At 43.8% G+C, this 15,883-nt stretch overlaps 1 protein-coding gene across 8 annotated transcripts in view; it reads left to right on the plus strand.

The window, feature by feature from the left end:
• The window catches only part of ncoa2 (nuclear receptor coactivator 2), a 57,428-nt gene that overhangs the window by 1,972 nt on the left and 39,573 nt on the right, over nt 1-15,883 (plus strand). For 6 of the 8 annotated variants that reach the window (XM_075452968.1, XM_075452967.1, XM_075452973.1 and 3 more), the window contains exon 2: nt 14,350-14,434. The exons of the other annotated variants lie outside the window; for them this stretch is intronic. The gene's annotated coding sequence lies outside the window, so the exon portion shown is untranslated. The remainder of the gene's footprint in view (nt 1-14,349; nt 14,435-15,883) is intronic. 8 annotated transcript variants of the gene reach the window in all.

Genomic DNA, 15,883 nt, shown 5'->3' on the forward strand with positions numbered 1-15,883 from the left:
GGTACATTTTGCAGCCCCAGTTGGACCTACAGCTGAACAGAGACGTGCTCTCTGAACATGCAAGGCGCTAATCCAGTGTTGGGGAGAGTTGGGGGAGTGGGGGATGCTGCTGCTTCGAGGTTTTTCTGGTGTGTTGTGTTGTGCCTGTGTCTCGAGTGCAGTGCTCTCCTTCTAAAGGGCCCTTCTGCTTGACTGATTCAAGACTATACAGACAGACAGCTTGTGTCATTTCAATGAGTGTCAGCTCTTCTCCCTGTAATGCTGGAGGAACGCATCCCGTGGAACCAGCTGAGCAGCCCCAGTTGCATCACTCGGCCCACCTGACGGTGCATGGTGCTTGTCACATCACTGATACGAGATGGAACATGACATGTTGTCAAGCTGAAGTTTGGCTGCAACTGCACTGATCCTGTGGAAATGTGATGCGATGGTCGTATTTTGGCCGTATCTGTCTGTAGAGAAACGGAAAGTACACTTGCAGTGTTGGCACAAGGTTAATGTTTTTTCCCCCCGTTTTATTTATATTCATAGTACTTTCGCGCTGGCCAGAGCATCTGAACAGCATCTATACTGATGCTCTCCCCTTATCTGGAAGATAAATCGGAACCATTTACATACACGGTTAAGGCGAGCTACAGTTGTGGCATGACAAGGCCATTTAATTGGACTGCTGTCCTTGTCCCAGTAGACAAGCTCAGGATTGGAAACAATTTATTGACCAAAGGGCGTCCAGCTCCTCTCCGACAGGAGAATATATGTTCTCGTACAGCTTGTTGGTTTACAGCTGAAATAAATAGATGTCCTCTCTCCCTTTTGCTTATTCTTATTGTTGCTTCTGGCTGCTTCTGTTACTCTCAGGTCAAAGCCTGTGACAGGATCTTTAGAGCATGCCCAGAGCGCCGGGGACAGCTTGGGCCCAACTGAATGTACACACAGGATCACTTGGACTCCCAACTGTATCATCTGAGTGTGGGAAAATGAGATTTTTTTTACCATTTCAGTCTGTCTGACGTGTTCTCTTGTGTTTTAAAATGCTGTTTTTAATCAGACTAACAGCCTAGAATTCAACCCCCCCCCCAACATCGTGTTGGGTGCATATACGCTTATCATATTATAATATTCATCCTGTGATGACAGGTTTTTCGTCTCGATGGAAGCGCTTTCTTCCATAATGACGGGGGGGGGGGGACTCGCATTTTTCGGCACGAGGAGCCACTGAATGGTTCGATTATGAAAACGATGGGGATCGTGCGCTGTGGCTGTCACAGTTACCGGATCTCAGCACCCGTGAGAGATTTTGAACCGTCGTGTTAGGCATCACCACCACTACGTTGGGGGGATTTATCTCATGGAAGCACAATGTCCACGTCTTAGTTTTAAAGGCATGTGGAAGTTTCCTGTTGGGACACACGGTGGTGCCTAACCTTACAGAAATTCTTGTTGTGTTTTTTTTTCACCCGTTTGTCCACCTGTGTGTCTGCCGTGCTTCCGCGAACGCTTTGTTTAGTGTGAATAGTTTAAATGTGTCATTTATTTTTGGAAGAGTGTGTAGGTTGGTGCGATTATTACATGGAACCTATTCCCGCCTTCATGTGTGTTCTTTTAACGGCTATGACAAAAAAAAAAACTCCCTGCCAGACTGGACCACGTTTTCGCCTGAAGTTGTTGACTCAGTCTTTTGCTTCCACTCGACAAGTGTGCAGATCAAGTTTTTCAGCCTCGAAAAATGTTCTCTGGAACTGGTTCATTTTGAGAGAGTATGGCAGGAGGACGTAGAGACTATCAGGCTCAGGAGCCAGCCTGCATTCCTACATTGTGTTTCATAGTGGAGTGTCCAAGCTTTCTGTTTGCATTTTGCTTCAGTCTAGTTGCATTAGACTGGTTTGAGAATAATATTAATAATGATTTATTTATTTTTTTAAAAAGAAGAAGGAGGAGAAGATTTGACCTAAAGGAGCAAAAAAATTCCTTCGGGATGACAGAATTCACGCAAGCATGTATGCAAGTATGTGACTGTTTGGATAAAGATCACCGGCTGGAGTTTTCTCTAACGAAATTGGCACAGTGTGTGCAATGGGTGTTTCCTGAATAATTCTCCGACCTCCAGCTATAGCAACAGGCACGTTGCTTAGTAATAATCACAGTGTCATGTTTTCAAATAAAATCAATCAGTCGCTTGCTGCTGGTCTTTATTTCCTTTCTTTCCTCTCGCAGGGGAGTCCTAAAATTGACTTTCCACAACCACCTATTTCTTCTATAATGATGCTGCTTCCGGCGTCCCCCCTGCTTGTCTAATGCTTGTTTGTAGTTTTACCAACAAAGGCCAACTTGTCATCACGAATGCACTGACTTTTGCCCTGTGATAGGCCGCCTTGTTGCGTCAGCTGAGTGATACAGTAATCGTTTGACCCTTGTTCTGTTGCATTCGTTCATTTGTGTCACCGTTGCTCCGATATTTGTCCAGTAATGGGTTTTATACACCACGCAGCCCCGCTGCAACATTAACATTGAATTAACTTTTTAAGCTTAGTGATGTATGAAGGCTTTTGTATTGGGACAGTCCCCACAAATAAACAAGACATTTTGCGTTTTTTGAGGGGTATAAAGTCAGTTTACTTTTGCTTATCTTTTCATTTTCATAAAGATGACGCATCGGAATCTGGAATCTTGATGATGAACTTCAAACAAAAAAGAAGAATAAAGTCCTTGTTGTCTATAATGAATGAATGGTTTGTTATAGTCCTGTAAATAATGTAACAAGATTAACCTTTGTAAAATAATATTACATCTGGGGGTCATTTTGCTATAAAAGTAACTTGTAAAAGTCATAATTTTTTTTTATATAATATTCCACAATACTTGTTATTACTCATGGAGTTTTGTGCGTGTGTGGAGTTTAATTCCAAAATCCCACCAACTCTCCTAATAATGAATAATCATTCAGAATTGATGAGTAATTCTGGGCTTTTATTAGGACATGAAGCTTTATTCTAACACCCGAAATGATTCGATGTGCGGTCTAAATCTGGCATGTTCCAATAAGCTTGAATCGGCGATAAGGTTCATTTGCCAAAGTCACATTTTGGAATTTTAACAAATTTAGAGCTGAACCGATCAGTAATAATAATGTTGTTGTTCCATTCATTGAAGGGAAGTCCTCTTCAGTTGTGATAACCTCTGTTGTTATTGGACGGACGTCTGTTTAAGAATTCCTGACAGGAAGGGAAAATCTCCCTTTAAAAGGTGATCTGACGAAGTCTTCCTCACGTGTGCAACCTGTAACTACAGAGGATGAACACGGGACGCGTCCACGACGTAAGGAACACTTCGTCTGCTCAGAAATCTTAAACTCACTCGTGTTGTTATGACTTCAGTGTCCCTGTATACGTGTCCCATTTGACACCCCTTGTAACTACAAACTTCTCTTCTTTTTCTTTTCTTTTTTTTTTTTAAATGGCGTGAAGTTGACTCGGGCTCGAAGCAGGCTTGAAAGCGGCATCCCCGTCTCTGTCAGCTTCTGGACTGCTCCATACGTTTTGGTCCAACGCGGGCTCTGTGATGCGCGGTCCATTTTAAAAGCGGTATGACACGACAGCATCTCTGAGAGGAATCTGGGTTTGGTGAAGTTATTGCCACACACAGCTGTTCATTCTCAGACTGCGCGTCGCGTCGATTTACCGCAGCATCGCTTTTAGTGAAACGTACTCCGATCAGACCCGTCAGAGCTGCAAATGACATTTAAAGTTCAAGCCCTCACTGGAAGATGAACATTGGCTGCTCCGTAATTTCCGAAACAAACAAACACACAAGAAAACATGTGGCTTCGATTCTAGTTTAGATGCAACAGATTGGACCGCGCTATGTTATCTGTCCATCACATGCCCCACAAGGACCACAGTGTATTCTTGACACGATGCACCCTTCCCCCTGTTATCTGTTTGCCTTGTCTCGCTGGGCATCTCACCCTGCTGCCTCTGCGTTTGTGTTGTCATGGAAACTGCACTGTGACAGGTCCTGGGTGGGTGTGAGGGATGAGCTGTGGGGTAATGGCCAGGTTTTTACAGCACAGAGAGAGAGAGAGGGAGAAGGGTGAAACAGCAGAGACATCTTAAGTGAGGCAGAGATGGTTGATGGAAAGCTGAGAGGGCTTTGACATGGAAGAGGTGAAGTGGGGAGTATTAACTCCGTCTCTGCTTCAAGGCTTGTTGTCTTTGTGTTATTAGCTGACCTCAAATCAGGCGTCCCATTTGTCTGTGCCAGAATATATATTGTCTTGTGAACATCAGCCATTAAAGGGTCTTTCTCTGGTTTAACTCATTCCGTTTGCTTCCCAGAAATGATACAGATTTGCTATCTTAAGAGTCGAATAGCGGACGCTGAGATATGAGGATTTGCTCCATATGGATTGGCCCATTTCCACATAATCACCCTTGTTTTCCTCATCACACTGAGACGAAATGCACGATTGGATAAGTCTGCACTTTAGTTTGCATGGCTGGTGTTTAGCCATCAATATATGATGCATTTTCTTTCAAAAATAAAAAACCTGGTACCGAGGACTGATACTCACACATGTTACGTCAGGTGTTTGAGATCCACAGATACCTTGGAAACTAGTACTTACAGGTGGACACTTATCAAATACTGATCTGAGGACTCGATAATGGCACCAATGAATAAAGAGGCTCTGTTTTATTTTTCTTAATTCACTTTGACTTGTAAAAACACTTCACTGTTGCGTTATTTGACAGTCTGTCGCTAATGCTTAGCTTTCTGGGAAAATAATCCCAGATACATCCCTGTATCAAAAGATACGGGGATTTATTAATTTAGTTTGCATTAGGTTAACTGTTAATATAACTGAGAGGATCCTCGTTTATGAAACTACTTATGAAACTTTCCTTGAGGACAGCATCTGCAGATGCTTGTGAGAATATTGAATAAAGGAGCGGGCTGCCTCTCAGCCGGACTAACTGGGTTTAACCATTGGACTTTTGTCTGGGGAGGGGGAAAAAAACCAAAACAACAACATGTTTTCCAGTCTGTTCAAAGCTGCAAATGTATATGTCAATACTGATCATCTGCGAGAGGCTGATTTTAGTTTGTTGTGCTCGAGGTTGAAAAAAGAGAAGAGAAGAAGTTGTGAAACTGAAGGCAGAAACATCCAGCAACCAGCTGTTCCATGTGCTTTTTCACAAAAGCCTACATGTTTTGCTCGTATGTTTTCGCTTCATCTAACAGCTGGTTGACATCATGTTACCCTATAGCAATATGGTGGTTGTCTACATGAGCACCGTGGATGAGAAAGCTCTGCTTTTGGTACGTACCTTGAAAATATAGCCGTGTGATAGAGAGTTATTTGGATGTTGCATTTTAAACCCCGTGAGATGAGTGACGCCGTAACGAAGCTCGCCTCGTGCCATAATCCCGGAGAGACTCAACCTGGGCTCCACGGATCTTAAGGCTGGCGGGCAATCCGATCATTTCAACAGTCCACACTCCTCCACTTATGTAGGTCAGCCACAGCAAAGTGCATATTGATCTTTAAAGCTAGATGATATTGTGGTGTCTGCTGCTCATTGCTCAGAAGGTGCCCTCAGCCGGTTTGGCTTGAACAGGGGAGACGGCAGAGGTCACATGACAGTGTGACAGCGCTTCTGCAGCTGGTCCCCCCCCCCCCTGCTCAGCTGCACGAGATGGTAGATCAAATAAGTGATTGTATTTTGACAGTAGGTAGATTGTTTTTATTCAAGGAGAGCTTGGCCTTATTTCCCACGACTGTAATAACACATGGGAAGAACTTGATATGAATTAAATCATCTGAATAGTACAGGGACGACACACAGCTCTGTTAAGCATTAGCAGCCTACCAAGAATAGCACGGGTATATCATGTGAGATGGGACTCTGAATTGATGTATGTCAGGATGGGGCTGGAGGGAAAGGTTTTGGGAGTGCGGCGTGTTCATTTGTGTGAGCGGAGGAATCGCCTCTCCCTCTGCCACAATGTGTTTGTGACACTGGGTGCTAGCGTGCAGTTGGCACCTTTCCCGCTGCCCAGGGTGGAATCCTTGGCACAGAGGGAGGGAGCAGAAACTTGGATTGAGCAAGCTGCCTGCTGGAGTTGAGTGGGTGGTCCAAAAATATGCAGCGTGAATCAGCCCTGAGAAAACGGTGTCCGCAGTCTTCCTCTGAGATGGCGGTAAACGCGCGCGCTTCGGATCTAAAGGCCGCGCGGAATGACACGCGCAACGCGGCAGCATTCCTCACTCGCTTGTCATGGAGCCAGAGGAATGCGGGGATCCAGTTTCAGGCTTTTCGTTTCAGTACACGTCATGAGGGTCAAACTCTGACCAGTGCGATTCCTACCAGCAACACCCCCTCCCACACACACACACACACACACCTCAGCCCGCCTCTCCGTCTCTTCTGTCTCTCTCTCCCTTTCTGCTGACTCAGCACAATATGGTTTTCCTTACATTATCCTTTCTGTCTTATGTGGGGGAGAAGGGAATTTCCTTAGGTAACCTGTTTTTTTTTGTTTGTTTGTTTTTTTGTCCATCCGTACTTTATGGTTTAGTTATATTATTTCAAGTTAATGTTGTGACCAAACGGATTATGATCCAGCCTGCTGCTCTCGTTTTCTTTTTATCAATCGCGTGGAACACAAACGGTTACACATCTTGTTGAGCCTCATGTCACACCCCATTAAGTCGCACTGTAAACTGCGAATGAAGTCTGAACAGGTGAACACTTTATGGATTGTAATTGGGACTTAAGTCACTCGGTGGTCAATCACCGACTTCCTAAAGGTTGCTCATTAACCACGGTTCTCTCAGTTCCATCTAATTCCAAAGCTGACGCTCTTTTCACAAAAGTTTGATTTAAAGTGACATGGAGTTCACCAGCTGTTTGCCAGATGTAATCAGCAAATTATCTGTTTTTTAAATGACATGTCTAAAGAACCAAACGATGTGAAAAGAGGTTTTCTGAAACCAATTGCAAAAGAGAGATGCGTTTGCCATCTTTGATGTTTCGGTTCTGCGTAGGCTTGTCACGGCTTCGGATCCTTTTCAAAGGTCCGCCTCGGTGTCAATACACGGCTACGTTGTCGAGGCTCACAGCATGCGAACACCGCGGCCCGTTGTTTACTTCACTTTGCAAGGCAAGGCGAGCTGCGCGGAATGAAGTGCACCTGCTGTGATGATTTTAATGGAGGGCGAATACTCCTCGCCCAGATGCTAACAGTAGGGCCCTTTCATTTGTTTTTGATTTTTGGATAAGTGAGGTTTTATAGCCTGGCAGAAACAAAGGCAGTTCCAGGCTCTGGCTGAACAGAAACAGCTTTGTAAGAAGGATTGTTATTGTTTTTTTGTTTTTTCATAAAAAAACTGTTCATGGTATGTAGATGAAGAAGGACTTGAAGGAACGTGGTGGCCATGTTCGACACGCACACACACACATACATATATATATATATATATATATATATTTTTTTTTTTCAATATATTCAACAAGACAGTCAGTCACTTATATTAGTTCCTTATTGAGTTTATGAATGCATTCGTTTCATTATAGTGTGTCTATTCCTGCCTTTTTCCCCCCAGAGAATTGTGTTTTTTGGCGCCTGATGATGCGGGTTGTCAAAGCAAAAGGTCCTCCCACCTCATCTGACCGGCTGAGAAAATAGGTGGTTGCTCATTTGTGAGGAGATTATGCACAACTGGCAAATGCCCTGATGCTTCTTCTGCGGAAGCTGACTGAACCTTTGTTGATATTGGCAACCTTGGCAAGATGGGCAGATATTACCTAGGCCGTTGCACCATGCAGTTTGTATATTCCAACAGTACAGATTGAATATCTCATTCTCATTATGTTTGGGAAGTTGTGTGATGCTAGCTGGCTCATTTTCAGTCATATTTATTTAGGAAACTTTTGCTTTATCATCATCGACTGCGTGAGCAGACCGCACAGCTGTCAGAGTCCCGATTGTACCAGAAGGGTTTCATCAGTGGCCACGATCACAGGAACCCCAGCCTTATAAAACATTTTAGCCCTTGTTATCAAAGTCTCTTAACAAGCTACTGCCTTTGCGAAACGAGTAACCATGGTTGTAGGGTCCCCCTGACCTGGCTGTCACCAAGTGTTTTCAGCAAATGGCTATGGAAATGGAGAGAATAGCAAGGCAAGAGGGAGAGGAGGGTGCTTCACTTGGCTCCTTGCTCTGTCTTGTCCAATTACATGTTCCACTGTCAGTGCAGTAGCACTCTTAATCAGGTAATGCCAGGGTTTAGTCATCTTCAGTGATTATTACCATGCTCACGCTTTACTTCAATGGAGCACGAAATAAGTAACTTTTTTTGTTCTTTTCTTTTCCCTCCATTCCAGTTATTCCTCACATAACGGATGTAAATCCAAACCCACCCACCCCTGTTTAGTAGTGTGGCAATGCAGATTTGTCCTTCTCTGCGTGTGCGTTTGCTGCGAGCCTGTCACATTGTCTCAGTCTTCGGCTGATAAAGTGACATAGTTGTGTCAGCTGATCCCCAGTTTCCCTCCCATCTGTGCTAACATGGCACCTCCTCATCCTGAGTCTGCTTCCACTGTAGAGCCTCAGGCCCCTCGGGAACCAATTCCGTACAAACTGTGACGGGCAATAAAAGCTGGAGGCAGCCACACGAATGCATTCCAAGGCGCAGTTGATAATTGGCATACTGGCCAGTCGTAAGATGAGCTCCAAATCAACTTTAAACATGACACCATCAGCTGTGCACGCAACTTTCTCTATCTGCTCACACCTTCTCGATCGCTACTGTGCATTTCCAGGATGGCTTCAGCCGTTTGCTCTCGTGCGTCGCTGTGACTCACCTTTTTATAACACGTCGGCGTCATCATTGCTCTTGCACGTTTCTCGTTTTACTGCCACTGAGATCAGATTAACTCCAGCAACAGAGGCAGGGACACTTGGTGCAGAGTTGCATGTGCATCAACATGCTGAGTAGGTCATTGGGATATTTCTAAGAACCTCTATTGAAATTCTGGTGGAAGGACGCTGGAATTTTAACCAAAATGTTCCGGAAATTGGCTAAATAGATGCCACCAAGCGACTATTAAGCAATTGTTTGAGACCACCTGCAGCCGGAACTGTAGAAGAAGGTGCTGCCACAAGGTGACGTAATCAAAAGTGTGCCAGTCAAACCACAAAGCAGCAACATCAGAGAGACTTTTAAACAAATTATTCAAACAGCCCTGTTCTAGTAACCTATTGTCTGAACGCGGGTGTGGTTTTAATCAATATACCAATTTTTCCACCCAAGCAACAAAACACTGTTGTCCACATTGAGTTTATGTATGTATTTTATGTTTTTGTTTTGAATCTTCTCCTTAAAACCCTCGCAGAAAAGCAACGGGTGAAATGGAGCCCGGAGAGTTTGGTGTGTTCTTGGCAGGCATGTTAACGTGAGACAAACCTTTCACCTACTGAATTGTTGTCAACGCAGTTGTTCCTCTGAGCCATACAGTTAACCTCTCCCCAGACGAATCCAGTGCAACCACATTCCTCCCCCTGACGTAGGCGGCTTGGTTCTGGGGCATCCCGACACATAACTGAGCCTGCGCGGTTTAAGGTGTCTCACACCGCGTCTCATGGCTGGTCTGTTGGTTTTAGTGGCAGGATATTCTTTTAAACACCGCAACGTAGATCCATGAAAAATTATTGTTTGTTTTTTTTGTCTTTGAGACATTTTGAGCTTCAAACTTAAAGCAGTGGGTGTGTACTCACCAGCCTATGACAGCGCACGGGTGTGAGGGCTATAAAAATGTAGTGATCAGTGCGGATCCCTGTCTCCTCCCTCCTCTCAGCTGTCTGTTTACACATCTCTGCTGCACACACACACACACACACACACACACACACACACACAGGCCTCTCTAACCATACCCAGGACTGCAACTTCAAATCTGCTGATGCGGCACAGGCTTTTATGAAAGAGTGCAGAGGTGCGGACGGGGGTTGTCTGTGCATTAGAACATAACCACTCTGAAACCATCTGTAGATTTTCTGATTTAGTGCTTTGTTCTGCAACTGGCTGCAATGTGCTTTCACTCGTCCCAGTCTTAAAGCTTTTGTCTTTCCAATCTGATGCACATGTACACCCGTGTCTGTTTTTTAAATTAGACGCACGCTGTGCGGATTTTAGTTTTGGGACAAAGTGTTTTTGGTTTTTTTTCCGATTTGCACCCCCTGACCCCACCCCACCAGATGCAACCCAAATCTATCGAATATGGACGAGGCAGAGGATCTCGGCCAAACCTTTTTGCAGGCGCACAGCTAAAAGGCCAGGTATTTTCATTAGGGTAGACTTCAGTATTGATTCTTATTCAATTGACAGCCATCAGTGTGCCATTTAAAAGGCACCCCGCGAGGGCTCCATTGGTGTTTAGCCCTTCTGTGACCTGGCTGGTATGGTCAATTTCCAGCATATGAACTATGTACCCCTTTGTCCCGTTTGATGTGAACCTGATTAGCTGGCTCATAAGCATTGTTGGCTCAACCTTTGTGTCAAAGCCTTTCATCCAGAAGGAGCCCGTATCTTGAAGACTGAACAGATTACGGTTTCTCCTGAAGTTTGAGCTTCAGGCGGTATTTTATGTTTTTTTTTTTTTGTTTTCGGTTTTTTTTTGTTTTTTTTGGTCACATTAAGGATGATAAGTGGTTTGGCTTTGCATAATGAAAATGTCTTGTACCAGTTACTGTTTAAATGGCTCTGATGTGTTTTAAGGAGTGCTTGAACCTTCAACCTAACGACCTTTGACCTCCCTAATACCAACATATGTTTGGACAAAGCTCCGGTGACAGGTTTCGCTGGTGATGTGAGGTTTACTGTGTCTGTGTATATTTGTAGTGTGTACGTTTCCCTGGCTCCATCCATCTTTGTGACACACGCACTGGTTTTTGTTTAAATCTTTACTAATGAGTCGTCATCTTTAACTTACAAATGGGTTCTTTTTTTTTTTTTTTTTTACGGTCACGCCGTGTTGCGTTGCTGAAGGCTCCTCCAGTCTGAAGGACCCATTTCTATTTATCAAAAGGCTGGTTTTTTTTGGGTTTTTTTTGCTCAAGTGTATCTATGATTTTTGCCTTTGCATGTAGTGTTGCATTTAAGCTTATTGTGACAGAACTGAACTCTTGAACTTATTTTTTTTTTTTTTATGAATTTAATCTTTTATTTGCCCTTTTTTTTTTTTTCCTTTCCAAACCGTCGTGTGTGCGTGCTCATTTTTTTTGTGCTCATATACAGCAGTTGTTGACCATGTTGGCATTAAGCTCTATGCCTCGGTATTCTCTGTAAACCAATATTGTTCTTTCATCTGTAATGACGGTGTTTCATTTCCTCCTGTTTTACTACTGATAGATTTTTTTTTTTTTTTTTTTTTTTTTTTTTCTGAGAGGAAATTACTGTTTTTGAGTGGTTCGTCTAAGCAAGTAAGTTCAATTGATTAAGAACAGGCTCGTTTTGCTGCAATTCACGTATTTCGAACCACGGTGCCATTTAAAAAAAAGAAGGGGAAAAAAAAAAGGGTTCCTGCATCAGAAGCGCTTTCAGACTTTGCTTTAGTCTGTCGTTTAGTCCAAAGATCAAGGGCTGGACTCAGAATGAGCATGTGACACCGTTAGAACTCAGAGGAAATTCCTCCGCTTGATGAAAACTCTGAGCTTTTGAAGAAGGAAAAAGGAGGAGGTAGATCCATTTTTGCCAAGATATTCAACCTACACTGGGTCTGGTTTCTTGGTTCTATCTCATAAGCGGGCTAAAAAGGGGATTCTTTAGCTTTACTGCAAAAAGAGCCAATTGGGGAGGTCATTCCTACCCCCAGCAATTACCTTTCACAGTGACTGTCTGTACCAGGGCAAGAGACTCCATTCAGATGGAAAAACTCTAAAACTAAACTAAATTTGCTTTTATTTATATAAGTTGCTCTCGTAATGATAATCTCTCTGAGCTGCCTCCGTCAGCGGGGTTCCATGCAGAGTTGAGTGCAGCTATGGCTAAAGCTACGTCAAAGTGGCCCCGCACACAAACAACCAGTCTGCCTTCAACAAGCTGGACCAGTTTGGCACTGAAGGCTCTCACTCAGCACATTAACACGCACAGTTCAGTTAAGCTACACTTTGAGCACAGCCGTTTTTAAACATAAAAAAAAAGAGGGAGAGAGACAGATCGGCCCAGGAAGACTATGTGCCAGGCCGGTGTCACTTAAAGCATTTCCTGACTGTGGCTATGCTCTAATAAAGTCTTCACAGCCGCAGCATCGTCCGACACAATCGGCCGTTCAAGTTGCTGTGCGGTGAATCGGCTGCACGTATCTCCCACTGTGGAAGTTGGAAGCTGCAGGGCCGTCTTGAACGTTCCTCTCACACAGTCGCACAGCGTTTCGCAGCATCTTTCGGAGACGTTGAAATGTCTCCCGTTGCCCCGCTTCAGTGTGGCTTTACCGGTGTGTGTGTGTGTAGGGAAAGCCAGCCTCTGTCTGAATGTTTCCTCCTCTGAAGCTTTGCCTCGTATTTTTGAACAACGCATCTCTACTCGCACACTGGCCAGCTTCAGTCTGAAGGAAGTCGTGACTGCCGTGCTGCCTCACAGTGGGAATAGTGTTCTCGGGATGATGACTCTTTGGGTTTGCTCCATACATCAGGTTTACCTAGCCTGATTAACATAGACTTTCAAATCTCTTCGAGATTCTGGTCTGACCAAGACCATAACGAATACGATTCGAAATGGCCTGGTCAACCCGCCTCCCTCGGGTTGCTACTGGTTGAGGCCAGAAAAGGCTGTGCCTAAGCTTAAGCCAATCACACCACTCTTTCCTCTGACGTATGATTTAGCTACCAGCGGGGCTAACTGGTAGATTAAACTCTTACCAAAGCCAGTAGGGAGCAAGGCGAAAACGTCTTTCCTGTCAAGAAATGATTCAAGGGCTGTTCTTTGCTCGATTTTTAACGAGAATCTCCCGTCGAACACTTTCATTACAGCATCTACAGCAGTGTCAAAAGCTTGACGCTGCTCCATGTTGATATTGAATGAAGCGCTTCCGTGTACAATCCATGGGTTGAGTGGCAGTTCAACCACGTCACTACCTTGAACACACCTCTACCCTGGGCCGTTGGCGTTGCTCAAAGTTGATTGCTTCCCGACAAAGTGGGTGGAGTTCCCATTTTTTCGGGAACTCGAATCCACCTGAATGAGCAGTTTGCCTGAGTAAGTGTAGCAGAGCCGAAGGCGTTGCGTCACTGCGAGGGCGGAGCCTGGGTAAGGTTTACCATGGTTGGCCAAAAAGCAACATCTGTAGTCCAAGATGACCATAAAAACCGTCTTTCATCTATATCTGGAAGCTCCTTCTTTCTGTCCGTCGAATTCAAAACAGGTTTTGCTCTGTGGGATGTTAGTTATATTTATGTTGTGATTTTTAAACTCACGCCTACTTGAATTTCATAGGTAAAATTGTTCGGACGTGTTGCCTGAGTGGTGGCGAAGAATTCAGGAGATTATTATTAGAATTTTTTTTTTTTCTTTCCCCCATCCTTCTTTGACAGTTTGGACTACTTAGTTAATTGCAATTAAAAAATATAATTACTATCTATTTTAATTTCAATTTCTAATGTAACCAAACAGGAAAATGACCCAGTTCTGATGAATACTTTTGCAAGGTGCTGCCTTTGGGAGATAAACTCCTCCACAAGTCCACAGAATCTCATCAAAGATACAGCTTTTTGTTTTTATTTGAATTATTTCTTCTTTTTTTTGTCATTTCTGGCACAGGTGAGCGTCTTGGCAGTGTCACTTTGGAGTTGCATTTTGCAAATGGGAATACGAGTTAATATGACACCTTTTCTGGTCTAATTAATTGCATGCCGTGATTAAGAAGGCACGTGATCTCCCACAATGCAATAGACTCCGAGTTCTAAGGAAAGGAAGGAAAAGGCACTTTAACTTCATGTGAACTGTTTCTAGGTGAAGTGACCAGCCAGTTTGAAGAAGAGGTAACGGTTGAGTTAAAGCTGTGACGTTGTTGTTCATATCACATTTTCGCTGATTTGAGAGTTATTCTGACGATTTGTCTCGTCTTTTCATTACAGTCAAGTGGTCATTTGCGGGTTTTGTAGGTTCTTGCTCTTCCCCTCCGTCCCACCGTGCAGGTTAATGATTGACTACGTGTACAAATCGGGGTGGTTGCCGATTGCTGTAAAACTGCCAAAAGAAAAAAAAAATCTGGTCCCTGAGCTGAATTTCTCTGGATATCGGGGAATGAAACCAAATCTACATCCATTGTTTTCTGTCGTTTCTTTCAGCAGGGAGAAGTGGATGATGCGTAAAGGTTTCCTAGCATTACGTCTCGCAGCAATGGCCTGAGGGCCTCTCTGGACTGAAACCAAGGTGAGACGCATAACCACAGCCAACTACTCTCCTGTAGATAGACGGTCTTTATCACAACACAAATCATCAGCCGCCCGGATGATGCAAACCTCTAAAAGGCTGGCTCTGTAAGTCTGTGGAAAGCATCTGGTGGACCATCCTCTGCGTTTCACCAGGTCATGTCTGCAGACGTCGGTTGATAAAAGGGGAGACGTGCTCTCTTTTCTGACATGTGCAGACTCCTTGATCCTTTTTTTTTAAATTTTCTTTGCTTTATGGGCCGTCTTACTGGTACTGATAATGCTGAGAGATGCGAGTCTGATGAACTCTCCCTGGATTTCAACACAACATACGAATTCTTCCTTTTTTCTTCCCCCTCCTCGAATTAGGCTTTTATCTCGTCCCTTTTCAATCTAGGTCTCGGAAAAACTGAACTCTTGAAACCACTTCTGAACAACGCTGGTGGGCGGACATGTGTCTTTTCCTGCACTGTCAGCAGTTGTCACCACAGAAGTGTCTGATTGGACTTGAGTGTCATTTCCAAACGGGCACGAGTTTGGCTGCTGTGAGTGAAATCTGACTTTCTTCTTCTTCCAGCTGACTTTCACATGTTTTTCCTACATAATATAGCCGGCACCGTTAGCGCATGGTATATACCATTTACAATTTTGCAGATGTGTTTACGGCGGCACGCACACGTCCTGAAGAAAACTGATGTTTAAATGCATTTTGTTATATAAGAAACAGAAGTTTTAGAGGCACAGTGTACATGCAGATACAAACGATTATTTTTTTGAAGTAGCTTTGTTTCCTATAGAAATTGATTTGTTATTATTCCTCTTCCACATCCTTGTCAGCTGTGCTGTTGCCCCTTGTGATCTCTTCCATTATCAACTTGGTGAAATTAAGCACAGTTATGATCATTAAGGTTGCAAAGTTTTGCTTCTCTGTGCCTGAAGAGGAGAGGCGGCAGAATTAAGTCGAGGAACAAAAACATTGAGCCGGTTACAGTGTGCTTTGCGGATTGCCATTTCCAAGCTCCTGTTGTGTTATATTCTTCCCTAAATCAGATCCAGTGATTGTGAATTTTGTTTCATTTCTTTTTTTTCTTTTGGAAATCCAAAAAGTATTGAATACCCAAATGTTTTTTGTATTTTGCAGTTTTCTATATTGGGGAAATTCAACTTTATGTTAATGGTAAAACATTTGCTAACTCTTTAAAAACTCTCCGACGTCACAGAACCGTCTCGTCGTTTTTTGTAGAAAGAACCCCTGACCCTGACACGCTTTAGGGTTAGAGGTTTCTTTGGCCAACGTGTGCCCTTGTCTGGCTCCTGCCTGCTCGCGGCAACTGCAGAAAGATATACGTCGTGCATCGTAAAAACAAAGTGTTCGTATGATGGGCTGCAGGAGACAAAAGACCTGCAAGTGGATTTATGATGAAACAGATCAATTAGGACATTTATTCTG

This window comes from Odontesthes bonariensis, chromosome 20, assembly GCF_027942865.1.
Source record: "Odontesthes bonariensis isolate fOdoBon6 chromosome 20, fOdoBon6.hap1, whole genome shotgun sequence".
NCBI classification, from domain to species: domain Eukaryota; kingdom Metazoa; phylum Chordata; class Actinopteri; order Atheriniformes; family Atherinopsidae; genus Odontesthes; species Odontesthes bonariensis.